Here is a 25,568-nt window from a genome sequence, read left to right as displayed (position 1 = left end):
GCAGCAGGGAAGGTGCCTTTGCATCTTACAAACCTGATCAAAAGAGGAAGGTGGAGAAAAACAAAGTTTTCTTTAAACTTCTCTTTGTTTTGCAGCACACAGTAGAGAATCTGCTAAATGCATGGCTCTGGCAGCCAGCAGGCAATGTGTGGATAAAGCCTGCTGGATCTCAGCATCAATTTTAACTTCCATTTCTTTTTTTTTTATGTTGCATTAATCATAGCTTCAAAGTTTGAAACTTTTCCTTTGCTGAGGAGCCAAAAGATAAAACTAAGCTAGGTACCTACTGCACTGCACTCAGTAATTTCCATATCACCTTCCCAAAAGTTCTATGGCTTTATTTGCAGCCCAGGTCTGAGGATTTCCTGCAATAGGAATGTGCTTGCAGGCTTAGCAAGCAGAGCCAGGGAGTGAAAGCAGGAGGCACCAAGACTGCTGGTTCCTTTGAGCTGCATTTTCTCTTGCAGCCTTGTACACAAACAAGCAGCCCAGAAAGCAGCACTGCAGGGAGGATGCTGCAGAGGCTCAGCAAAGCTTTCCTGTTGCACAGGAGTGAAGAGGAGCAGGACTGGATGCAGTATGCCAGCTGCCATCCCTGCTTGAAAGGGACAGCAAAGCAGACACTGGGTCTGGCAGTGGTGCAGGATCAGCCTCCACTCTTCACCCAGTCTCTGCAGTTCTGCTGCTACTGCACATGGTCCTCTGCATCTGCTCACAGCAGTGGGAGAAGTTCTGCTTGTCCTAACAGCAGCTCCCACCTCAGACGGCCCTGCCTCCCACACGTGAGCTTAGCAGCCCATGCAGACACAGCACAGAGGAGTAACAAATCCACACGCAGAGCTTCCCACTGTGAGCTGGAGAGCTGCTTTGAGCAAAGAGGGAGCCAGGCCAGGCGAGAGTCCCTGGCAAAGTGTTACAAGTATTTCAAACGCTCACAGCGTTACTCTTTGGAGGGAGGTCGTAACAACCGCTGCATGCACACTGGCACCTTTCCTGGCTCTGGCTGGCAGCACACGTTATTCCTCACCTGCTCTCCAGCCAGACTTTACTGAGCACCCTGTGTTACTCCCTGCCCAAGCTGCAGAGATGCACTGAAGGCAGGGCAGCAGAGATGGCAGGAACAGGACCTGTGAGCTTTGCTGACTGCAGCTATGGTGAGGCACGGGCCAGGGCAAGGCTGCATCAGTAGATGGGAATCAAAGCCCTGTGCTCTCTGAATGCCTGTACTGGACACTGCTCTGCAGCCTGCCACACCTAGGGACAGCTTTGCGAGCACAACAAGGGACATCCCCTAGGTCTCACTGTGTATGGCTCTTGGGTGAAAAACCAGAAGTGACAGCATGTTGAACTAAAATAGAGCAAGCCAAAAGGTGGGAGAGCCAGAGAGGACCCAGCCAGTGGCTTGGTTTGAGGAGCAAATCACCACTGATTGGCCTCCTGCATGGTGCCAAGTGCATTGACTTTAAAGGACATGGGAATGTCACCAGAGGACCTCTTCCAGCAGAAATACCAAAGTTCTTTCAAAACAGACACCCCTGAGGAGCATGCTGTGTCCTCCCCAGTGCTTCCTGGTGTGCACAGCGTAGCCAGACACCAAGCAAGCCTTGGAAAGGCAGGAGCAGCACCACCAGCCCTTCTCCTCCTCTTCCACAACTGCTGTTTGAACGTGGGGGCTGGCACAGAGCCTCTAACACCCCACCTAGTGTGACCCCAAGAGGTCTGACAACACCTCTGCCACATTCCTCACCCTGAAATCAGTGATTCTTATCTGGGAGGCCTCGGAGGGACCCTCTCCTGGTGTGAATTGCAGAGAGCTCCACTAAACTCCACCACTGCAAGTCCAGGTTCAGCTGTGCAACTATCTCAGCAATTTGTTCTCTTTGTAGCAGAAGCTTCTCGAAGCCACCAAAAATAAGTTTGTTTGGGTTTTTAAACCTAATGCAAACACATTTGTGTTGTCTTTCAAGCTGGCACTTCCCCCCTTGTCCCTACTTGACAACAGCTTTTTCAGTCATTAGGAATGCTCTGCATGCACAGAAATATCTTGGGTTATTTTTCCCATCATCAAAAGCAAACAAATCCCAGAGCAGCCCTGGCAGGCTGCTTCCGGCCAGCGTCACTGCGCCCCTGGGGACCCAGCCTGCTGGGCTGCTGCTGTGGAGGGCAGACAAGGGAGTTTGCTTCCAAGAGAAAACTAGACTCTGAGACAAAATGATTTTTTCCCCAAAACCCAGGGAACCACAAAGCAACCCAGAGTCTTGCCCAGTTACTTGCCCATTAAACATCTCCCAAGGCAGTAACTGGGAAGCGTATGAGGGGTTGGCTGGTAGGAATGTAACTGAATGCTGGTTTATTTCCACGCTTTCCCCATTCCCCTCCTGCTGCCAGCCCCATTTGGTAACTCCTGGCCAGTGCTGGCAGCTCCTCACACTGCAGTCATTTGGAAGTATTCACGATGCAGCTCAAGAGATGCTGTCAGCTACTGGGATGCCCTCTGCTACTGCCTGCTGCTTCTCCCAGGGTTTCTCCTAGAAGGCCCTTCCTGATTATGGAGGATTGGCACTTAGAAGGAACTGCAAAGTTATTTACCTCATTATCCTCTAAATCTCTCCCTAATGCCCTCACCTGCTGTGACAGCTAACTGAATTGTGACAGAGCTGGTAACACACTGCAGCTACCAGCTGTACCCATCCACCCATTTCAGTCTGGACACTAACTTTCCTGAGGACAAAAAGCTATTTTTTTAGTTACAAGGAAAATATTTTTGCAACCCAAAGTACAAGTTTACAGGTAAACACTGACAATTCCTCCAGTATTGCCAAAATCTCCTTGGCCTGATGTAACACAAATACTTTCTGTATCAGATCTGCTAAACCAGAGAACCAAAGAATCATTTGTTTTAGCTGGAAAAGACCTCCAAGGTCATCCTGTCCAATCATCACCTCCACTGTGGCACAATTTCAGGCCATCTCTTCTGGTCCTCTCACCTGATCCTAGGAGAAGAGAGCAACCCCCACCTCATTCCAACCTCCTTTCAGGGAGCTGCAGAGAGCAATGAGGTCTCTCCTCAGCCTCCCCTTCTCCAGACTAAACAACCCCAGATCCTTAGGCCCTGGGAATATCTAGCACTGAAAGCTGCCCTTGCAAACAAAAGCTACCAGTCCATCCCAGCAGCGCTACTCCTACCACGGGTTTACACTGCCGAGTATACATTAAAGAGCTTGCAGAAGCAGTCCACAAGAATGTACCCAATTAGTCTCTCGCTTTCCCTCTCCATTATAGGTAACAGCGGTGAGAAAATTGCTGGCCACTCTCTGGAATTGTTGACAAAGGGTTCTGGAATGCTTTGCATTCCTGGGATAGAGACCACTACCGGCACTCTTAGCCTTGGGTCTACAAGGTCAGATGAGTCACTGCAGTGTCTCCTTTTCACGTCTGATCAACTGTGCAGAAACCTGAGGACAAATACTCCTGCAAATTACTCTTGTGGCCTGGGGAATCTTCATTCAAGAACACGAAGAGAAAGCAAGCAAGAAACAAGGCTGAGGATCAATAAAGTTACAAAATGTAAGCAGAGCTACAAAAATCTACAAAGTCTGGGGGCCTAAAGCAACCTTCTGCTATCCACATACAGTACCAGCACAGTGGAGAGCAAATGTGTTTATTAAGCAACTGTACAGTTCAGTAACCGCTTCCATGTTAGCAGATCTGCTAGCTCATTCCATGGCCCTCTTCTGCACTGCACCCCAGGTTCTCAGCCAGGCCTCTTGCTGTACACACACACATCACACTGGATGTGCCACCACAGGAACGCATAATCAGTGCCTCATCTCACCTCCAGCACAGAGCTGCAAGAGAGCTCTAGCAAAGGGGAAGATTACAGTAGCTATAACCACTACAAAGCACTTAAAGGACTCTGGTTGTGAATGTTTTTCACAGCTACTAACTGCAAAGAAATAACCAGAGGCAGCACTGAGTGTCACCAGACCCCACTGCATCGGGCTTCGTACACACAGGATTGCACAGGCCACTACCAGGGTTTCATATTCCCTTTTAAGCTGAAATCTAGTTCTTGATCTTGGTCTTTGCCAATGGCGGGGGTGTCCTGGGCTGCAGAAGTGCACAGCAACTAGATGGTGGCTGACTGAAGACCAAGGAGTGAAGATAGCACTTCAAGGGGAAAGAACACAACTGCCTGCCTTTTATTTGGAGACAATTTGCTTCCAAGGGCTGGGCTTCATGGAAAACCAGCAGCTGAGCATGGCTTGCAATGCTCATTGGCTTGAAGTGATGAAGCCACTGGGAGCCACAAGTACATCTGCTTCTTTCTAAGGGTACCTGAGCTGCCTGCCTCACTGCAAGCTCTGGCTCTCCAAACATGTTGTTGCTTCCTTGTCTTCCTAACAGCAGACTGCCAAGATTTGCTTCAGCCATTTGACTCACTGATTGCACAGGAATTCCTTGCCCCTACAGGACGGAGCCTGTAGCTAAGTCACTTGCTTCTGTAGCTAAGTTACGCTTCTGTAGCTAAGTCACTTGCTCCTGTGTTCACACTACCTTCTCTTGTGCAGGGGAGCAGATCAGGAAACCAAACTGGGTTACAACCCACCAGAGAAAGAAACAAAGGTTTGTGCTCAACCAAATCAGCTACCTGATTCCTGTTCACCACAGGTGAACAGATGCTTGTGCCGGCAGGAGGCTGGGGGCAGCACCAGTGCAAGGTGGTGGCCTGAGGTATTCAGCAAACTACAGCCCAGGTGAGTAGCTCTGCCGCCACCACGGCCAGAAACAGGCAACAGGAGTCTGGAATATGCCACTGATGCCTCCATTAGGGCATAACCCTGATTAAAACCAGGTTGACACCTTTCTGGGGAGTCTTTGCTTTTCCATAGCTGTTAGCCTGGTTGTCTGGGAGCCAGCAGTGCTAACCCTGCTCAGGAAGCATGCTGTTTGGATGTCAGTTTGGAATATTCAGCTTTGCAGGGCTTCTTCCCCATGCAGCTAGCTAGCCAGGTCTTTGAGAGACATGGTCTCTTGTGCTCTTGCTTACAAGGGAAACTTGAAACAAATTGGACTTATTCTGGGCTTATCCTAAAGGTCAGTGTTGTGGGGAAAGATGACTTGTTTGGAATTCAGTCAGGAAGTCTAACACAAATAATCCAGCTTGAAGTTCTGTGAGAACAAATCCCAGCCAAGAAAAAAGTATGTGCTGATAGAACTAAGTACTAAATCTCTCCTTTCCAAGCATTTTTTTCCCCACTGATAATTTCAGAGGCTTTTAAAGCTCCCATATGAACAACTATTTAGTTGGGGTGTGAAAGAGATGCTGTTGGTGCCTCCCCAGATAAAACTTGAGCTTGATCAGGAGACTTGAGGAGGAACAAGCAGGAGAAGGAACAAAATGTGTCGTGAATCGCTCTGAAGATGGGCCACTCTATTGAGGGTCCCTGTTACTTGTTGGGAAGCATCAGGCTGCCTCAAAGTTTCCTAGCAAAAGGTTCACGCCACAAGAAAAAGAGAGACAGATGATAAGACCCAACACTTCACTTACAAATAACTAATTCTTGTCAGTAAAGAAATGCCTTGCATTAGCACAACTGCCTTCTCTATCTGCAAAGCAATATTTGCCCCTCTGAGCTACATCATTCATTACATTTGGAAGTGTTCATGACCTAGAGAAAGCCCAGAAAGGCTTTAAGAGATTCCTGCTAGGAAAAAAGCATTAAAGCCCAGATGCTAGAATTAGTACAAAGCCAGTAGATGTTCTGCCTCCTTGTGACTGTCAGCCACGAAAGGATGACTTCAGGAGGAAGTGTGGCATAGGCAACACTTCTGTGTTTGTGTGTGTAAATACCTACTGTGCTGTTTGGGGCTGGCACAGAGGGCACTCAAAGGTGCACGTACGTGAAGAAGGTGTAAGTCCAAAGGTACAAAGCAGGTCAGGAGATTGCTCCCAAAACTCTGGAAAAGAGAAGAATGAGTTGTTGATTCCTCATCAGGTTGATAGCTCTGACTGAAGCCAGCAGGCTAATAAATCTACATCTAATGATTTAAATCCAGGCTCAGCCAGTCTGGCTTTAGCTTTCTGGCTGACCAAAAGCTGTCCACAAGAAATGAGTCTTTCAATCCTCTCTCATTGTCACAGAGCATTCATCTCCACCTGTAAGTGGCTGCTCACATCAAACATGTTGTGCCTATGACTGAAGAAACATCAGAACCAAGCAACCTTCCTGCAACAGTCAACACAGCAAGTCTAGAGTGCCACAGGCAGCAATGGAACTACAAACTCTGCTGCAGACAGAAAAAGCCACAAATTGACTAAGCAGCCCATGCAGTTGTTAAAAGGATCACAGTGCACTTCCAGAGCATACTGATATGAGTACTAATCAATTCACTTTGAAAGCCCACCAGAGTAAGCTGTAGATTCAGAGCTAGAAGCTGGATTAAGAGAAGCTGACAAACACTGCCAACGAAAACCCTTCCTGTCATATGCCCAAGGATTTTGATGATTTTGCAGAAGGAGCTGCTGTGGCCTGCATTTCACCTGCAAACGTGCCTTATGGCTATTGGTGCAGCTCTTTCAGCACAATTCACCCCTGGAGTCTTTCCAAAGAGGCCCTTGCAGTTACCTGCGCAGCCGGGTCCAGCCTGCCTGACCCGGCACAGCCGTGACTCGCTGCTGCCCTCTTTGCTCCGCTTCGGCTCCAGTGCTTGAGAGACAGCAGCGCCAGAAACCTTCCTCAGTCGCCAGCGCTGCAGTATTTGCCCTTTCTCCTCAGCAAAAACAACCTGTAGAAAGTCATGCTTCGTTCAGATCAAAAAGTATATCCCTGTAGTCCAGGGTGGGGGGGAAACACCAACCAAAAGCAAAAACGACTCACCAAGTGCTCCCTGCCAACAAGCAGCATGATGTTTTGCCACCGAGGTGCCGTGAAAACGTGGCTGTTCCCTTTCAGTTCCACGGGAGCACCAGCACATGGGTACACATCCATAGCCTCTCTCTCCGTCTGCCTCTGAGAGGCAGGTGCAGATTCCAGTAGGGTTCACAAAATGGGTTCAGATGTGACCACTGAACATTCCCAGAGAGCCATCCAGGGAAAGCTTCCCACCGCCAAAAACGTGCACTTGGGAACACCACCGAACGTCTTCTGTCTTGACACAGATGGTCTCACTTCAGTCAGCTCCTCAGGGCAGAGCTCAGAAGGACCTCGGAGAAATACCGACGGTTCTGGTGTTTAGCTGGAAGTGCCAGCACCAGTGCTCTCCCCCCAGCCAGTCAGCAGGGACAGACCCCCACCAGTGCTCCCCTCCAGCCAGCCAGCAGGGACAGACCCCCACCAGTGCTCTCCCCCCAAGCCAGCCAGCAGGAACAGACCCCCACCAGTGCTCTCCCCCCAAGCCAGCCAGCAGGGACAGACCCCCACCAGTGCTCTCCCCCCAGCCAGTCAGCAGGGACAGACCCCCACCAGTGCTCTCCCAGGGGAACTGCAGCGTTTTCTTGATGCATTTTGAGCAGTGGGACACCCCACCCAAGAGTGCAATTTGCTAGATGAGGCTGCATAATGAAGCCCAGTGATGATCCACCCAGTTCTGCCTTCACCAGCAGAGACAATGTCAAAAGGGCTTTTGGCTGGTTAGTTCTCCTGTGCCATGTAAAGCACCAGTTCTATATTAGTGGCATGGAAATATGACGTTAATTCATGGTGAATTCTTTTTTGCCAGTTGACTTGCTTGGGAAGGTTGCCTTTTCCTCCCCCCCCCCCCTTTTCTTTCAATTTTCATTTTTGCTGGTATGAAAACAAGAAGAGGATTCACTAAAGTGCCACTCTTGGTGCTGAACATTAAAGACAAATGTTCCTTTTGGCCACACTCAAGAAAATGTTCTTACAGTTCTGCTCTTTGCTTGTAATAAAGAGTCAGGCAGCCTATGACTTATTCTGCTTCATGATTTAGTCTACAGCATGTGCTGAAAAGTAAGAAACAGCAATGCTAACCCAAAGAGCTGAACTCAGCCCAGACCTGCGTTTATACACAAGACGCCAGCAAAGCACCTCGGCACACCTGCAGCACAGCAGCAGCCCCAGTTCTGTGCTCTGAAGGAAGAAAAGGTTTCCCAGCGATGCCAAGTTTGATGGTAAGAATGCCTGCATGTTTTCCTGTTCTTTGCTTGTCTATGAAACACAGAGATGTGCTGTCAGACGTGCCTTAAATGGCACTGCCTCGCTGAAAGACAAGGACAGTGACCCAGATGCAGCAGGGACTTCAGATTCTCCCCCAAACCCCTCTTTCTCAAATAAAAGCATATTAGCTGAACTTTAAGCCTATGGGCCATGCCATAAGCAACTAAAGCAAACCATCATCTCCAAGCACCAAAGCCTGACAGCCATGCCCTGAGCAGCAGAGGCATCGGAAAGGCAATGGCGTTCACATAGAGCAGTCAGGAGGCTTGGAGTTCGCTATTTATAACACTTGGGATCTAAAATACAACCCCACAGCAGAGTACAGCAACGTGAAACAAGCAGAGACTTGAATGAATGCACTAATACTTAGATCACAAGTCCCTTTTTATTTGTCAAGCTCCTTATTCACCAAGCAGGAGCAAAGCTCCCCACCGGAGCAGCAGCGAGCAGCTCTGTGCAGCACCATCTCCCTCCCGCGACTGCTGTCTTCAAGCTAAACAACAACGTGGCACACAACAGCTGCCCCCACCAAGTTTAGTCTGGTGGGCCCATGAGAGCCTCCTGCCCACCACTCCCTGCACAGTGTCACATCTACCTTTCATGCTGCTCAGGACTTAAGAAAGTCTCCAGATCAGAGCAGCAGTGGCATGTGATGGGGAGATAGCAAACCTCCTACCTTTAGATTACTTCTGCAGTTTTGAGGGCATTTTGTGCCATCTTGGAGGGCTCAGATGGGCCAGCAGGCCTGTTTCCCCATGGCCACCCCGAGTTACTGACAGAAGCCTTCTCATGGCTCTGAAGGCTCCACAGGGCACATGAGGAGCAATAAATGAATAAATAAAGCTTTAAGAAACACTCTTCTCTCCACATTCATTTTTTTGGCTGTAGCCTCAAGCTTTGAAATGATGCAAAGGAGGAAAAGGAATTAAAATGTGTAGAGTTCCAGATAGACAGTTGAAAATGTAACCCATGAGACTGCTGACTGCAGCTCAAGAAGTCAGTTGTATGTGAGGCAGTTTCAGCTGTGAAGCTAAGACTCCAGATGAGGTTTTAAGAGCTTCAAGAATTTGTGGTTCCTGCCTACTTTCTTTTACAGATACTCTGCTCTTTGCCATGCATACTTGAGCCAAGCCAAACAACCTTGCACAAGCCATGGATACACTTCTGCAAGAGAGATGGCTCAAGATAATCCGTGGCAGATGACAATACAAAGCTGCTTGCTTGCAGCTCTCCTAGCACGTGGGACTGTCTGAAGGAGGAGCTCATGCCTGTGGCAGCAGCGTGGCACCCTGGTGCCAGATACTGACACCCAGAGCAGCTGGCACCACTGCTGCCTGCACACCTGACTTTTCCTGAAGTTGCTGCTGCTACCTGCCTTCATCTGCTCCATATAGAGGACTCCACTGCTTCCCCTGGGAGATGATTCCAATGTCTGTTCTCATGGAGAAACGTTTCCCCCTGGAGTTCAAAGGGAATGTCCCCAGCAGTAACTTGTCTCCATCTCCTCTTGTCTTTACCATGGGACTTCCTGCCAAAAGGGAGTCTCCATCCTTTTTACCATGCACCGGCACATAGTAAGGTCTCCCCTGAGCCTTCTCTTCTCAATGTTGTGTGGACAGTTCTCATAAGCACTGCTGCTACACAAGTAAATGTGGAAAATCGATGTTCTGAAAGAGATTAACTAATCATAATTCCTGGGAACTAAGGTAAGCCTTCCAGGGGAAGCAATAACAGCCCCTTTATCTTGGGGACAACCTCACACACTGCTGCAGGCCATTTTGCCAAAGCCTGCACACGCGTTGAGAAGACTTCTCTGCGACCTTATAGTGGCTACACACAGGCCAGCACCAGACCTCCGAGCTGAAGAGCAACAAGAGAGGAGAACCGCATTCGGAAACTTGAGCCTCTCTCCAATTCTGGGCAGAACAAGTTTCCAGAGTTGAGATTTCCAAAATGAGTAAGGCTCAAAGTGCACAGAGACATTTGTTTCCAAGGCTTTTTGTGGATACCACAGATGTCTGGCTGCTGACATAGTTTAAAGCGTTGAGGGGAGACAGTGGCATACCCCAGGGTGGGTTCTGTCAGCTGGACAGACAGCTCATTGCTGCAGTACTACCTGAAGAGTGGTGCAAGGACAGCACTTGACACCTCTGCTTCTGCCTTCTCCTACTGCCTTTCTTTAAGCAGTTTGCTTCATCCTCAGCAACCTACCCACTGAGCTGTAACTGTTGCAGCTATCTCCCAGTGCTATCAGGGGAAACCATTTGTTGACGTCTGTAAGCTGTTTTGACTCGGCGGTGATGGACACCAGAGAAAGATTTAGGAACAGATGTCCTCAGAGAGAGGAAAACCCCCACAACTCTGAAGTGTAAATGTGTAACATTCAGTACTTATTTAAACCCAGCTCTAACAGGGAACCTCTGCTACATAAACATAACACAGGGAGGGTTTCTGAACGGACTAGGACACAAGGGCTGTGTCGTTTTCCCTGACAACATTCAGAGGCAAGGACCATACTTTCCATCATAGCAGCCCCAGCAAGATATGCGAGATAACTGGGAGGATGTTCTCTCCTCCTTAAGAACTCAGAGAGGTTAAAAGAAGCGAGTTTGATATTGGGAAGAATTTCTTTGCTGCAAGAGTAATCTGGTGTTGGAACAGGCTGCCCAAGGAGGTGGTGCAGCCATCACCCCTGGAGGTGTTCAAGAAACGTGTGTGTGGACAAGGCACTTCACAATGTGGTCTAGTGGTCATGGTGGCACTTGATTATCTTAGAGGTCTTTTCCAACCTTAGAGATTCTGTGGCTTTAAGTTAACATAAGGACTGGACTTCAGCAAGCTAACTGTGTGAAGATTCATCAAGGTCAAGATGATCTTCACTGTTAGCAAAGACCTGGTACACCACGTGTGTGAATTGCACAGCAGATACTCCAGGGGAAGGACTTCTGGTGTAAATCAGTAAAGCTAGGTTATTACCAGCAAATGTTAGAAGTGAGACTTGAATGAAGTCTCTGCAGACAGCAAAGCCTTGAGAACTGGCTGGGTAACATTCATTTGCTCCAGTTGCCAAGGAAGGTACAATTTAAGGGCGTCACAACTCATTCATCTCAGTGAACCAAAAAAAATAGCAAATGAAAGAGTGCCTGGGGCAAGCACTTCTGAGCTGCTTATCTGGGAGAGGTTTTAGTTATGGTTAGCCATTGGTGCAGTCTTGCTATCATCCCATACCACTTTTTACCGCACTAAAAACAGATGACAAAGTCTGGCAAATGAGTTTTCTGCAGTGCAAAAGCTGTTGTCTTTATTTCACATCTATTTTCTTTACTGTTTTTCTTGCATTCGTTCTTGCCCCTTTCATAGCTTTGGCTTCACTCTTCTGGAAAGCAGCCTGCTCAGTAATCCAAATATCACTCATTTCCCCAGAGCAACAGCCAAGCAGAACAATATCTCTTGATGCTTCCAGTGGTAGAGACTGAAAGGATTACAAAACTTGCAGGAGAGAGAGGCACTTATACAGAGAGAGGAATGACCAAGACAAGCCCAACCAGAAGCTCCTGAAGAGCAGCTGAGCACTGTTCACTCCTACAGAAACCACTCAAAATCACACAGCCAGCTCCAGATCCATGAAAAGTTTGACTCAATCCTAACCAGAACATACCAAGGCCAACAAGTCTCTTCTGTGGCCACTATAAAGATCTGTATCTTGTACACCTCTCTTCTTTTTCCTTGATGCCACACAACACAAGGAACAAAGCCCTACAAAGCATGGGATTTTTGACACCCTTCCACTCAGTGGTCATCACAACACACACAAGAGTTGAGGAGTTCACTGTTTTGCCAGACTCCAATGACCTGGAGTAAGAAGCTCTGCTCTGTCTCAGACACAGCACATACTTGTTTTCCCACATCTCAAGTACAAGCAACCTTTCTCCCCCATCTCACTTGTCCCAGAGATGTTCCAGTAAAGTGAAACATTTCTATTACATTTCATGAAGCCCAGAACAGTCACACAACCTCTAATCTTAGCATTTCTCCCCTTTCCTTACTCCCTGTGGTCACATCACTTTGAATTGTCCTGTGTGAAAAGATACTGCCTTGGATACATGAGCATAGCCCAGAATATTTATAATACCTAGGAGACTAGCAAATTCCGTGCTGCTTACCGCTGAGAATCACCAGATAAGATCCATGTGCACAAGCAAAACTGGGGCAAAAAAAATCTTAAAGTTAGGAAGATCCTTTCACCATGGATCTCAAAGTGAGCTGGCAGTAACCTTTGGGTCAGTCTGCTGGGCCTGTTCCTTGCACAAGGTATGCTGCCTAACAAAGACCCACCATGAGTTCAGCACAATTAATTCTATATAGAATTATATATGTATATATACACAGCTGGAGGCAGTGCCAAGTGGCTCCCTCAGGGGTCAGTGCTGGGCCCAGTGCTGTTTGACATCTTTGTCACCGATATGGACAGAGGAATCAGTGCACTCTCAGCAGGTCTGCAGCTGGCACCAAGCTGTGTGGCACAGGTGACTTGCTAGAGGGCAGGGATCCATCCAGAGGGACCTGCACAGGCTGCAGAGCTGTGCCCAGGCCAACATCATGACATTCAACAAGGCGAAGTGTAAGGTCCTGCACCTGGGTGGGCACAATCCCAAACACAGCTCCAGGCTGGGTGGGGAATGGCTGAGAGCAGCCCTGAGGAAAAGGCCCTGGGGGTCTGGGCTGAGGAAAAGCTCCACAGGAGCCTGCAGTGTGAGTGCAGCCCAGACACAACCCTATGCTGGGCTGCAGCCAGAGCAGTGTGGGCACAGGGCAAGGGAGGGGATTCTGCCCCTTGGCTCTGCTCTCCTCACACCCCACCTGCAGTCCTGGGGGCAGTTCTGGAGCCCCCAGCACAAGCAGGACATGGAAGTGTTTGAGCCAGTGCAGAGGAGGCCACCAAGATGCTGAGAGGGCTGCAGCAGCTCTGCTCTGAGGACAGGCTGAGAGAGTTGGGGCTCTGCAGCCTGGAGAAGAGACCCTTGGAGTCACCTTCCAGTATCTGAAGGGGGCTACAGGAGGGCTGGGAAGGGACTATTGACAAAGTCTTGTAATGACAGGATAAGGAGGAATGGGTTTGAACTGGCAGAGAAGAGATTCAAACTAGACGTTAGGAAGAAGTTCTTTGCAGTGAGGGTGGTGAGACACTGGCACAGGTTGCCCAGCCAGGTTGTGGAGCAGAGAATCACCCAGTGTGATCTTGATCCCTGGAGGTGTTCAAGGCCAGATTGGATGAGGCCTTGAGCAATCTGTTGTTGTGGGAGGTGTCCCTGCCCATGTCAGGGTGTTGGAACTGGATGATCTTTGAGGTCCCTTCCAACCTAAACCACTCTATGATTCTATGTAGTTTTCCCCACGGTACAGACACCCCTCCATATCTTCCTAAAATATGCTCCTGAAGCATAGATTTTCTTGCATCAGAACTGCCTGAAGCTTTATAAGTCTTTGCAAGCTTCACATGTAGCTGGTCATTTCTCAGGTATTGATAGGACTCAGCCAAAAGACTGAAATCACCACAATACAAATATTAAGAACAACGTAATATCACATTTGGCAGGCAGAGAAGCATAAGAAGCAGTTACATTCACTGCAGGAATGTTTGAACATGAGTTTCCCTAACAGCAGGACATTAAATCACCTTGCATTCAAAATGCAGCTGCTCTGCTATTAAGTAGGAAATAGACTTTTTAAAGTAAAGTCCTGTTACACATGTGTGGGAAAGTCTTGGCAAGACAGATTGCTTTCCATCATTAGATGACATTTTGAAAGCTGTTTCCTAGCAGAACATTTGATTGGAAATATTTTGGACGCTTTCATCTGACTTTAAAGTCAGCTGAGATCCACGCTTGCATCTCCTACGGGTACGAGATGAACAGCAGATCGCTGAAGAGAAATACATCTCTCCTTCTGGAGCCAAAACCTGGTTTTCAGGGGGAAAAGTGCTGCAACAGCTGACAGGTCAATGGGAACACAGTTGTCTTTCCAAATAAAATGACTACATTTAGCTGAGTCTTGGATATTCCCAAACGGCACAGGGAGATTTGGCTGGATTGCAAGGGGTGGTGAGGCTAGGTGCAAGATGTCATAGGAAACAGTGATGGTTCAGGTGCCTCCAGCTGTGGCTGTGCCAAGGTGAGCAGAGCAGGACCCCTTTCCCTGAGCTTGGGTGAAATGAGAAGGGTACAAAAGAAAAGAAAGTGGAGATGCTGCTGTCTGATAGTGGAGAACCACATTGCTGTGGGCGTAGATGGCACAGTGAGGCAGCTTGCTTGTCTCAGGGGAAAGCACTGGGGGCAGTTTCCAAACAAGACCAAGCAAGAGGGACCTTCTTCACTGAAAGGCCCTCTTCATCCAGAAGGCTCTACCATTCTCTCTGAGGGTAAGACCAAAAAGGTGCATTATGGCCCAAGCCTTCTATCTTTGTAGAAGCACCACAAGTTTGTTCCAGTTTTTATAGGCATTACTGAGGGCCATGTGCTGCCAAACCAATGGAGCCCCTGGAGGAGCCCTGGTCCTGGGCTACATGACTCAGGCTGCTGAGAAGGCCACACCACACTCTTCTGGCTGTGAAATGCATCTTCTCAGAAGGGAAGATGTGCATCTGCAGCACCTCATTCTCCTGGCATGCTGCACATGGAGCTAGCAACAACAAAAGGAGTGGGGCATTTCTCCGTGGTTTACAAAACAAACAGAACAAAACCCCAGAGAAATCCATGACTAACGTGGGACAGGGAAGAAAGAGAACCACACCAACAGCTCTGTCTCCCTGGCAAAGTTTATATATAACCAGGCTGGTCAGCAAGAAGAGCTGCAGGGCTCAGAGCAGATGACACAACCTGATGGCATTCTGATAGCAACAAAGCTTGCTCTGGCTGTACAGAAGCATCTCTGCCAATCTGTGGCTAACAGCTCCAGGGCCCAGATGTCAGCCCAACTAACAGCTCCAGGGCCCAGATGTCAGCCCAACTAACAGCTCCAGGGCCGAGACGTCAGCCCAACTAGCAGCTCCATGGCCCAGACGTCAGCCCAACTAGCAGCTCCAAGGCCCAGACGTCAGCCCAACTAGCAGCTCCAAGGCCCAGATGTCAGCCCAACTAGCAGCTCCATGGCCCAGACGTCAGCCCAACTAGCAGCTCCAAGGCCCAGATGTCAGCCCAACTAGCAGCTCCATGGCCCAGACGTCAGCCCAACTAGCAGCTCCATGGCCCAGACGTCAGCCCAACTAACAGCTCCAGGGCCCAGATGTCAGTTCATCTCAAAAGTGTGGGATGCCCAATACCCAGCTCTATAGTCACTGGAACTCTGAGGTTTCTTGGGAGCAGCCACCTCTGGCAGCTGTGAGGGGAACATCAGAGCACTCCCTGCCTCCTCCTTCTCCACATGAGTTTTTCCAGCCACCAGAGCTAAGAATCCATGGAAAACAGGTTTTGAAGCAAGGGATCAAAACACCAGGTGTGGCCACGGAGGATCTATTGGAGCCTACCAGGAGTTCAGCTTCATCTGATACTTTTGCCAGCATTTGCGCTTATGCTAAACTACAGCTCAGAGTATAACTGCAGCATGAATTTGGGAGCTTCTTGAGGAGACACTGAAGGCACCAATCCCACTTGGTACCAGATGTGATGTGACTTCAGCCTTTGGGATTGAAAATGTGTCTAGTGAAACAAACTAAACACTCAGAGCCCACCACAAGCATACAAACATTAGTCACTGCACCCCAGTGCACTGGAAAAAGCCCAGCCATAGCCAGCTATAAAAACACAACAACCCCCAAAAGAGAAAGCACCTTGATTAAAGTATTTGTTAATTACCTGTGGGGCAACGTGATCTAAAAAGATCATCTCAGTCTAGCAGAGAGCACTACTCATGTCTGCATGGCTGTAACCTTATCTGCAAGCTATCTGCACGTTCAAAGTTTTGCTGGGGAGCAACAGGACAGTTGCTATAATTCATAGTTATCTTGCTGTGTTTGAGAGGAAGAAGACAAAAGTGATCAGATTACTTTTCAGCTGGAATTGGCTGATTGTAGGCTACTTGGAACAGTAATGAAGAAAAGGAGACCTGCATACACCTTGCAGAACTGATGAACAGTTGGGCCCAAGTATGCTTCCTTATGCATTGCTGATGTGCCCAAAGAGGTTTTCTCCAGAGATAAAGAAAACTAAGAGCCCTTTGCACTTGGGGTGCATTCACGTTTTCACTCCAGAGGACAGTTATTATCTCTTTCACCACAAGAAACATTCGATACCCTACTTCTATAAGGAATCACAGAATGCTAGGTTGGAAGGGACCCCAAGGACCATCTGGTCCAGGAGTCAAGCTGGGAGCCTGACAGAATTCTGGTGCCTCAAACATACTGAAGCCCAAGAAAATGAAATGCATTGGCCACAGCCAGCTTTGGTTAAGCTCTGCATGCTTGTACCAACTCATTTCTTCCTCTCTTACAGTTCTGCTTTCCCTGTCCCACTGACCACATGTTTTTATTGGCGACTGAAAAGCATCCATAAAGCACAACAATGCAGCAGGTTCCCCATAGCTACTCAAGCTGTTAAAAGGTTAGCTGAAGTCTGGAGGCAGTGAAATCACACCACCATTATCATGGCCTTGGGGGAGCAGTATCTCTGGGTGGTCTGTAACACTACAGCTCCTGGGCTCCTAGACAGTATGACCATGTTGTCCAGAAGAGCCTATCTAGCAGTGCAGGTAGGCTGAGGCTTTTTGACCTTATAGATAAATAGGTTTTGTTGAAAGCTGTTCCATTATTTTTCAGATTAGCCTGGACTTGCATTTGCCTCATTCTCTGGCATGGGGTGGGGGGAGAGAGACCTTGAGACATCCAATAAATGTTTATCCAGCTGCGGTAGCTTGATTCTTAAAGTATAACTGTCAACATCTCCACTCCCTCATGCAAATCTAAATTTGCAAACAATCCCAATAATTCCTCCTCGCTGTTGTTCATTTTAGTTTGGCATTCCTGAGTGAGCAGCTCCAGTGCTTGAAGCCAGGAGAGCACTGCTAGGCAATCCAGCGCCGACTGCGGTGGAAAAACCCCTCCTCCAAGCACGGGCTCCAGAACAGACTGTTCAATGCTAATTTTAAACCTGAAACCCCAGTGCCAGTCTGACAGAGTGGGCTATTTGTTCAGTTCTGAAATAATCAACACCAACTGGGTTGCTTCTTTATATATATATATACACCAATCTTTTATTTTAAAAACAGTTGCTTCAGCTCCTGCTCCCTTCTGCTCACAGCCTCGGAGAGTTCAGCAATTCAGGTTTTAAAACTATGCAAAGAGATTTGCACTTTGCAGGCATTCTCCTACCACCCTAATTCATAAAACAAAATCACAGAATGGCTTAGGTTGGAAGGGACCTCAAAGCTCATCCAATTCCAACTCCTCGCCATAGGCAAGGACACCTTCCACAAGAACAGGTCACTCAAGGCCTCACCCAAGCTGGTCCTAAACACCTCCAGGGAGGTTGTGGAGCACAGAATTACCCAATGTGATCAAAGATCACAACCTGTGACACTGGCAACCTGTGCCACTGTCTCACCACCCTCACTGCAAAGAACTTCTTCCTAACATCCAGTTAGAATCTCTCCTCTGCCAGTTCAAACCCATTACTCTTGTCCTGTCAGGAGAAGACCTTGTCAATAGTCCCTCCCCAGCCCTCCTGTAGCCCTCTCCAGGTACTGGAAGGGGACTCCAAGGGTCTCTTCTCCAGGCTGCAGAGCCCCAACTCTCTCAGCCTGTCCTCAGAGCAGAGCTGCTGCAGCCCTCTCAGCATCTTGGTGGCTTCCTCTGCACTGGCTCAAACACTTCCATGTCCTGCTTGTGCTGGGGGCTCCAGAACTGCCCCCAGGACTGCAGGTGGGGTGTGAGGAGAGCAGAGCCAAGGGGCAGAATCCCCTCCCTTGCCCTGTGCCCACACTGCTCTTGCTGCAGCCCAGCACAGGGTTGCTGTCTGGGCTGCACTCACACTGCAGGCTCCTGTGGAGCTTTTCCTCAGCTCAGACTCCCAGGTGCTGTTCCTCAGGGCTGCTCTCAGCCATTCCCCACCCAGCCTGGAGCTGTGCCTGGGATTGTGCCCACCCAGGTATTTACCTAATTTGTCCAGAGGTTTGTTGTTTTTTTTTTCCCAGCTATGCTGGAATAAAAAGGCAGTTAAGTCTGCTGGCAGTTGTCTGTGTCATGAGCAGCCTGGATGTTACTGTTTTTTCTTTCCATTAACAATAAAAACAATAATTAAGCCCCCCACCAAACCCCAAATCCTGGAGGACATGATACAGCATCACTGGGGACATTTCACTGCAGCCACAGGAAAGGACTCTTCCTAGCATGTATTCAGTTTCAGCAAAGGCCTGGTGTTGCAAGGATTTATGCAATAGCTGCAGTAGTTTTGAAGGGAATAGGGAACAGCTTTGAAGACATTAATGATCCTAATGACCTGCCAAGACTAATCTTGCACATAAATATTTGTAGCACAAGGGACTAATAGCCTCAAAACTACAGAGAGAGCTCCCTTCAAATGTACCTTTCTAGAGGCCTTGTTAAGATGTTAAGACAGTTCTTTGAGCAGCAAAATAAAGGATTCTTTCTCACAGATTTTATGTTTTGAGATTGAAGTCCTTGGACTGATTGACTCAATCTCTGGAGGTCCCTTCCAGCCCCTACTATGCTATGACTACATCCCATTGCAGCTTCCTACTCAGCCTGACCAGGCCTAATTTCCTGGCAGCGTTTGCCATCATTAGCCAAGCAAAACTCACTCCAGATACAGCATTTAAGCCGTTTTTATAAGACCTCACCTGTGGCTCTTCCAACGCTGCCTTTGGCTGGACTGTGTAAATGTAAAGTAGCACTCACAGCTATATGAAGAAGCATTTAAAAGGGCAGAGGCTTGAAATGGAAATGAAGCACATCAGTTTCAGCCCACTTTGGCAAGCATTAGGTGTTGCCTTCGTAGCTCGTCCCTCACCTCTCCTGAGCAGCAATATCTTCAAAGAATTCCTCGGCGGCAGCGAGCCGTGACCTCCGCTTCCTGAGCCTGTCTCAGCCCACCTAATCAAGCTGGCCTTATCTGAGCAGGCTTGCATTTGATCTCTGAAAAAATGATTGCTAGGACTTTCCCACCAACAGATGCCCACCTCAGCAGACTGGTGCAGACAGGTGCTTCCCCAGACAGAGCAAGCTACGACCATGCATCAGCACACCTGAGGCAGGCAGCTGCTCCAAACTGACCCACCCTGGCAGAGTGCTTTGTGAAGATGCCTTATTCCCCTTCTTCTGCACCCTCTTTCTCTTTGGCAAGGCTGGATGTTGCCCAGAGAGGGAGGGCTCAGCCCCTGCCTCATGACTTGGAGCATGTGCCCGGCACTCAGCAGGGATAACAAAATGAGTGGGGAACAGCAATCCAGCAAAACTTCAGGAGCTTGGATATATGGTTAAGTCTGTGCTTCTGTGCATGCTGTCTGCACCCCATTAGTGACAGCTTGTTACAAAATAAATGAACTAAATATCTCAGTGACACCTGAACATGAGTAAATCCTCAGGTTTTTTAATCCCACAAGGCTGATTCCTTAGCCAGCCATAAATTCATACATGAAAGACAATCACTTCAGGTTGTATATCTTTTGGAAGATTCATCTCAGCTTCCAAAAATGGTTCTTAGGATCATAGACTGCTTTAGGTTGGAAGAGATTTGTAAAGGTCATCCAGTCCTCCTCATTTTCTGCAGTAAACAAAGAGCCAGTAGCAGTTCAAATTGCCTCCGATGTCTTAGGCAACCAGGCACAAAAGGAATCAAGAGGATTGGATCCCAGTTTTTCCAGAGCAAGGCTGGAACTACCCTGATCTGCAGTGAGGGCACTGACCTACTCCTGCCTCCCACCTCTGTCCCAGGAGGTTGTAATGCATGAGCTCTGCTAACTGGACCATTTCCCAGGCAGTAGTTGTTCAGCCTGATCAAGGAGCACAGCACATCATAGGACTACAGGCAAACTGGAACATCTATTTACTGGGGCAAGCTGCAAAACAGAGGAGATTTTGTTCACTTAGCTTAACGTTCCATTTCAAACTGGCCTCCAGTCTGAACTATTTAAAAGCCAGTTCTCTGGGCTTCAAATAAACATTCAAATGAGGAGATTCACAGAGAGGGAGGAAAACCATGTAGGTGCCATTAGCTCTTCTCTCTCCATCACTCTGCAAGCAGAGAGTTAAGCAAGGGGAAGAGAATGGGAAAAGTCAGGGTACAGTACCACTGCAGACTCTTTTTAACCTGAATTCTCACCAAACATCTCCACTGCAGTGCTCCTGTTATACTAAAAGTACAGCCTTGCCAAGAGGCAAAGTAAACCTGCATGGCTGGGGTGAGGGAAGCAATTGCCCCACAAAATTTTGCCCTCATATCTTCTCTTGCTTTTATTTTCATTGTCATCTTTGTCACTGTGCAGTGTCTGAGATTTCTCTCTAATCTTTCAATTGCTCCCCAATATCCATTGTCCTGACTCTCTACACTTCTCCTGCTTTACATGCAACCCATGTAAAGCGTGTGAGGAGGCCAAATACCAGGCATCTTGGCACAAGATAGTACTTTACACCTATTCACAAAGAGAAAACATTCCTCTTTTCTTAAGGAAACAAGAAAAAATAGAAAGAAGGGGGAGCAGAGCTCCACGGAGTACTCATAGCAAAGAGGTGAAGTAATGTTTACACTCAGCCCTTCTAAAACATGTCTGGTCCTTTAATAATGACCTGTCAAACCTGAACATTAAGAGCAGCCTCCAACACAGGGAATTTATTATTAATAAGTGCTATTCACACTGTAGTTATTTCCCTGGCTGAGGTAACTGTCCCCATCCTGCCAGCTGCTTTCCATCTGCAGAACAAGAGGATTTCTGCAGGTAAGCTACAGCCTGGTGCAGGACGAGGGCAGCACCTGGGCTGCCCTCATGTCCACAGCCATTAGTGTGGCACAGCAGAACTTGAGAGGCTTTCAAAGTCCTCCAGAAGTTTAGTCCCAGACCCAAACCCCTGGAGCTATCAGGGAAAGAATGGAGGAGTTAGCAGAGAGTGCTGAAGCAGCTTTGGAGAAGAGTCTTCCCTCAACCTCAGCATTTCTAATCAGAGCTAGGCAGATAAGGAGCACAGAGAAAGTCTAGGATCATGCTGCCTCTGCCCTGTGAGGAGCCAGGTCCAGCACAGCTCTAGAGCTGCCTTGCAAATACAGCACACTCCTGGAACTTGGAAGCAAGCACTCATGGAATACCTCCACTCAAAACAAGGTCCATTCCTGCAGCTTGCAGACACAGACAAAGGGGACTGAAGGCCAGAGGACGCATGCAGCTTATGCTGAGTTCAATAAATACAGCTTGTTTGGTTTTAAATCCACCTACCTTGTGTTGCTTTACAAGCAAAACGATCTCCACCGGCAAGTGTTTTCCTTAACCCAGCTATGTCTGCAGCTTGACCTTTGCTTGCGTAGAGCCAGACTTGAAGAAAACAGGAGAAGTCTTCTGCAGTTGCCGTTGTGAGGGGAGAATTCAAACTCAGCTGCCGAGAAGTTTGCTTTCTTTACCCGTGTGATTCCATATAGAAAAGCAGCCCCAGCTAAATTGCCCACACCTGAAGCTCATTATGTTGATGTATGGTCGCCCTCCAGCTGACAGGCACCTGTCAGCAGCGCCTGCTGTGTCTGGAGCTGGCAGGCTGAATGCACAGACTGGCAAATAAGCACTTGCTTGCCCGAAGGTGAAGGCCTCCAAGAAGAGAAGTTCACTGCTTAGTCTTTGTTTGCTGCTTGACTCCTGAGAATGATTTCTAGTATGACCAGGCCAGCAGGATGGCCTGGGTGCTGCACCATGACACACCTCAGAGAGCTGTCAGCTGGAGAAGGAGCAGGGGAGCTTTCATTTTGAAGGTTGTAGGAAAAGAGCAGTTTCATTTTAGTGCCAGTCTCTGGAAGGTAACAAACAGCGGATTGCCAGTAAAAGGTCTTGCTTCAAGGAATAGTGAGGAGACAATCTTGTCATAGTGGACTGAGTCCACAAACAGCTCCCTGCTCCTTCTAGGAGATAAGGCCCTAGCGAGGCTCCTGGCATTTGCCATTTTTCTCAGATCTGTTTCTCAGGGAAAGAAACCTATTGTGAGAAGGGTCAATGACATCCAAATGCATGTTTGCATTGTTACAGCAAAACAACTGTGTCAAGAAATGTTTCATGGTTGGACTTGCTCTCAAAGTCTCTTCCAACCTCAGCAGTTCTGTGATTCTAAGATTCTGTGCTTTTTTCCTCCCCAAAGTGTAAATCCAAATGATTTTGGGAAGAACTTGGTCTTGCACTTCCAGGTACTGCATACATAAATAGAGTAAAAAAAAAACAATCCCTAGGTCCCTGCCAGGCATGAAGTACCTTTTGGCAACAGCTGGATTTGATAAAGCCAGCTCCAGGCTCTACACAGCACTTCAGTGCTCAGTGCCCACCAGGCTCCTCGTGCGTTAAATACTTCTCTGCAAGCAGGAGAAGCTTTCAATGCCCACTTTGCATGCAGGGAAAAGGAACCCTACAGAAGTCACTCAGAGCCACATGGGGAGTGATCCCACCTTCCATCTGGCACCGTAACCACCCTGCTGCTCCGCTTTTCCACGCCAGCATCCTTGTCAGAGCCAGGCTCACTCCTGTAGAATCCCATCCTCATACATGTGCTCCCCTGCAAATTTCCTTTAGCGCAGCCCACTCAGCTGCCTGGCACACCGACACCAGGAGCAGAGCCCCGGGCATCCCCAGAGCAGAAGGACTGTAAAATGAGTTTTCCAGGGTGATTCCCATCAAAAAGCTACTGCTTAACCTCTACACAGCAAGCAGAGAAAACTCCCTAGTGGCAGAGAGCTCCGGGCTGGCCTGGCTTCCCTCGCAAACGCCACTGTGTTGCATTTCAGACGTCAGGAAGGGCATGCACACTGATGTTGCTCTTTTCCCAAGCACGCGTGGAGCTGCAGTGTGTTTCTAAGGGCAGATAAGTTTCTTTAGAGCTCCCTCTATCGTAACAGAGAAGGGGAAAGGAGGTCTTCATTCTCGGCGTGTTTCATGCGAGAACTGATTACACGGGAGAGGGAAACAAGTTACAAGAAATGGGGAAAAAAAGAGTAAGAGTTCAATTAAATTCTCTCAGGAGTTAGTAACCACGAGGGAATATCTCCTTTCTGTGTTGAAAGAAGAGAGATATTTGTAGCTCTAGGAGTTGATTGATTTGGCTTTTAAAGTTTAGAAAACTGCAGCAAGGAAGTCAGAGGCACTTCAGCAGCTGCTTGAGCTGCCCTTTCCCCATAGCATTTTCAAAAGCTCACTTTTCTCAGTGGCAGACTTCTGACCATAGCAGGCTAAGCTTGAGCTCAGGGTCCTTAGGCATTCAATCAAAGCCCATACTTTTCATTCTCTGATCACAGATCATTAGACCAAATCCTTGCTTGCACTGGGAGCAGAGCCCCAAAACCCCAGGGCAACGGGCTGCTGAGACCATGCATGAGCTGGCCAAAAGAAACATCAAAGGCCAAAGAGAAGCAGCCTCTCTTTCTTCAGACAAGATGAGTTTACAGGGACCCTTCCTGCTGCGGTGGCCTGAGAGGCTGCAAGTGCCCTTCTGCAGTGCTGCATTGCCACTGCCGCGCTGCAAGCCAGGGCCAGCAAACAGAAATCCTCATCTTCCCCACGGGGCCAGATTTGCCTGGAAAGGCAGCATTGACATTTCTGGTGTCCCCAGGGGCATGCAAGCCTGGTTTTAAGAGGGAATTAATTAGCACATCAGAGCACGTGGTGCAAATCAGCATTCAGGTGGTGCAAATCAGCATTCAGGGGCTGCTTGTTTTCGAACAGAGAGCCAATCACACTGTGCAGTACGAGGCATGTGCAGACACCAGCCCGCTCGGTTCGAGGGGACGTTGGCAGGGCTGCCAGGAAGCCAGCCACGTCTTTACCCTGAAGGAGCCCTTGCGCCAGGGTCCGCCACCGCTGCGCTGCCGCCACCCCGCACCTCTGCAAAGGCAGGTGGCGGACACAGTGAGCGAGGTGAATGCAAACATTGTGGAGAGGGTTGAGATTTTTGTCTCTTTGCCTTGGAAGAGGCACAAATAGCTGAGGGCTGGAGGTCACTGGAGCCCCCCCAGCCAGTGTTTGCAGTAATAGACAGCAGTCTGCAGGTGATAAGCGATCCTTTTGCAGAACTATTTTGTATACCTCCCACTGAGCTGCGCTGGCATTCCAGGCACAGATCAATAGTTGGGATTTCCACCGTGCAGAGGAGAAAACAGAGTAGCCGTTGAGATGTTTATAAAGGTAGCCAGGGCAGCAGCAGAAGAAATGCAGACCAGAGACAAAAGTGTCTTCAAACAAGTAAAAACCAAAATATCTTCAACCTCAGTTTAGTCCAAAGGGTTCTACCAAATCAAAGAGACGACAGAATACTTCTTGGGCAACACGGAGAGCAACTTAAGTTGCCACAACTAGAAGCTACTGTTTCTCTTGCTGGAATTAGAGCTTTAAAAAAGCAGTAGTCAAGTGGAGCCTAAAGCAAGGCAACCACCGAGCTGTCTGTGTGCATTACACAGCACTCTCTGGGCTTTGCAGGCAAAAATGACACCAAAAATGTTTGTTTCTTCACTAGTGCGCAGTCACTACAGCAACAACGCTCTCACCTCGTCAGGCAGCAGCCACCACTCAGCCTCAGTCTCGCGTGGCAGTGATAACAATCCGGGCTCGGCTCTAGCCAGCAGTAGCTGAAGTTGTTTTAGAGACATGACATGACTACATACAAAATATGACCACACAAACACATGGTTACAAGGCTCAGATCTGAGGGCTGGAAGGACTATGCAACTGTCCAGAACAGCCTTCAGCCTAGTCTGGTCTTGTCTCCTGCGCATCCTGTTCATTGTGGTGCAGCATGACTGAGCCCAAAACCTCCGTTCTGAAGAGCAGAGACTTCAGCAGATGGTTACCAGAGAAGGTAACATGTCCATGTTTAGATGTTGCCCTCATTGCAGAGGTCTTGCATCATCTTATCCTTTTTTCCTATCTACTTTCAATTCTTAAACCATCCTGTACCTTTTCCTGTCTGCTCTCAGCTCTATAGCACAAGGAATCACAAGGGTAAAACGAGACACAAGAGGATTAAGTGAGGCTGCAGCCAAGCAGTAGCCCAATCTGGCCACACCACAAGCCCTAAATGCTGGGGTCTCCAGGGCTTCCTAGCCTTTGTCCTGCACCCAAGGTAAGACCTGCTCTTCTCTACAAGCAGGCGGGCAGAATGAGTTCCCTCAGGGACACAGCCTAGGTCTGCATTGTGTGTCTTAGGCC

At 48.5% G+C, this 25,568-nt stretch overlaps 1 long non-coding RNA gene across 1 annotated transcript; it reads right to left on the bottom strand.

The window, feature by feature from the left end:
• Window positions 1-4,520: 4,520 nt before the first annotated feature.
• LOC135184293 (uncharacterized) lies at window positions 4,521-21,763 on the bottom strand. The gene is made up of 4 exons (XR_010305954.1): window positions 21,615-21,763; window positions 6,882-7,207; window positions 6,630-6,789; window positions 4,521-5,961 (listed from the first exon to the last, which is right to left on the bottom strand). It is a non-coding gene; the product is annotated as an uncharacterized LOC135184293 (long non-coding RNA).
• Between the last annotated feature and the right edge of the window lie 3,805 nt (window positions 21,764-25,568).

Source organism: Pogoniulus pusillus, chromosome 20, assembly GCF_015220805.1.
Source record: "Pogoniulus pusillus isolate bPogPus1 chromosome 20, bPogPus1.pri, whole genome shotgun sequence".
In the NCBI taxonomy this organism is placed as follows: domain Eukaryota; kingdom Metazoa; phylum Chordata; class Aves; order Piciformes; family Lybiidae; genus Pogoniulus; species Pogoniulus pusillus.
The sequence above is the reverse complement of the archived record's forward strand: the minus strand, read 5'-3'. Positions and strand labels throughout refer to the sequence as shown.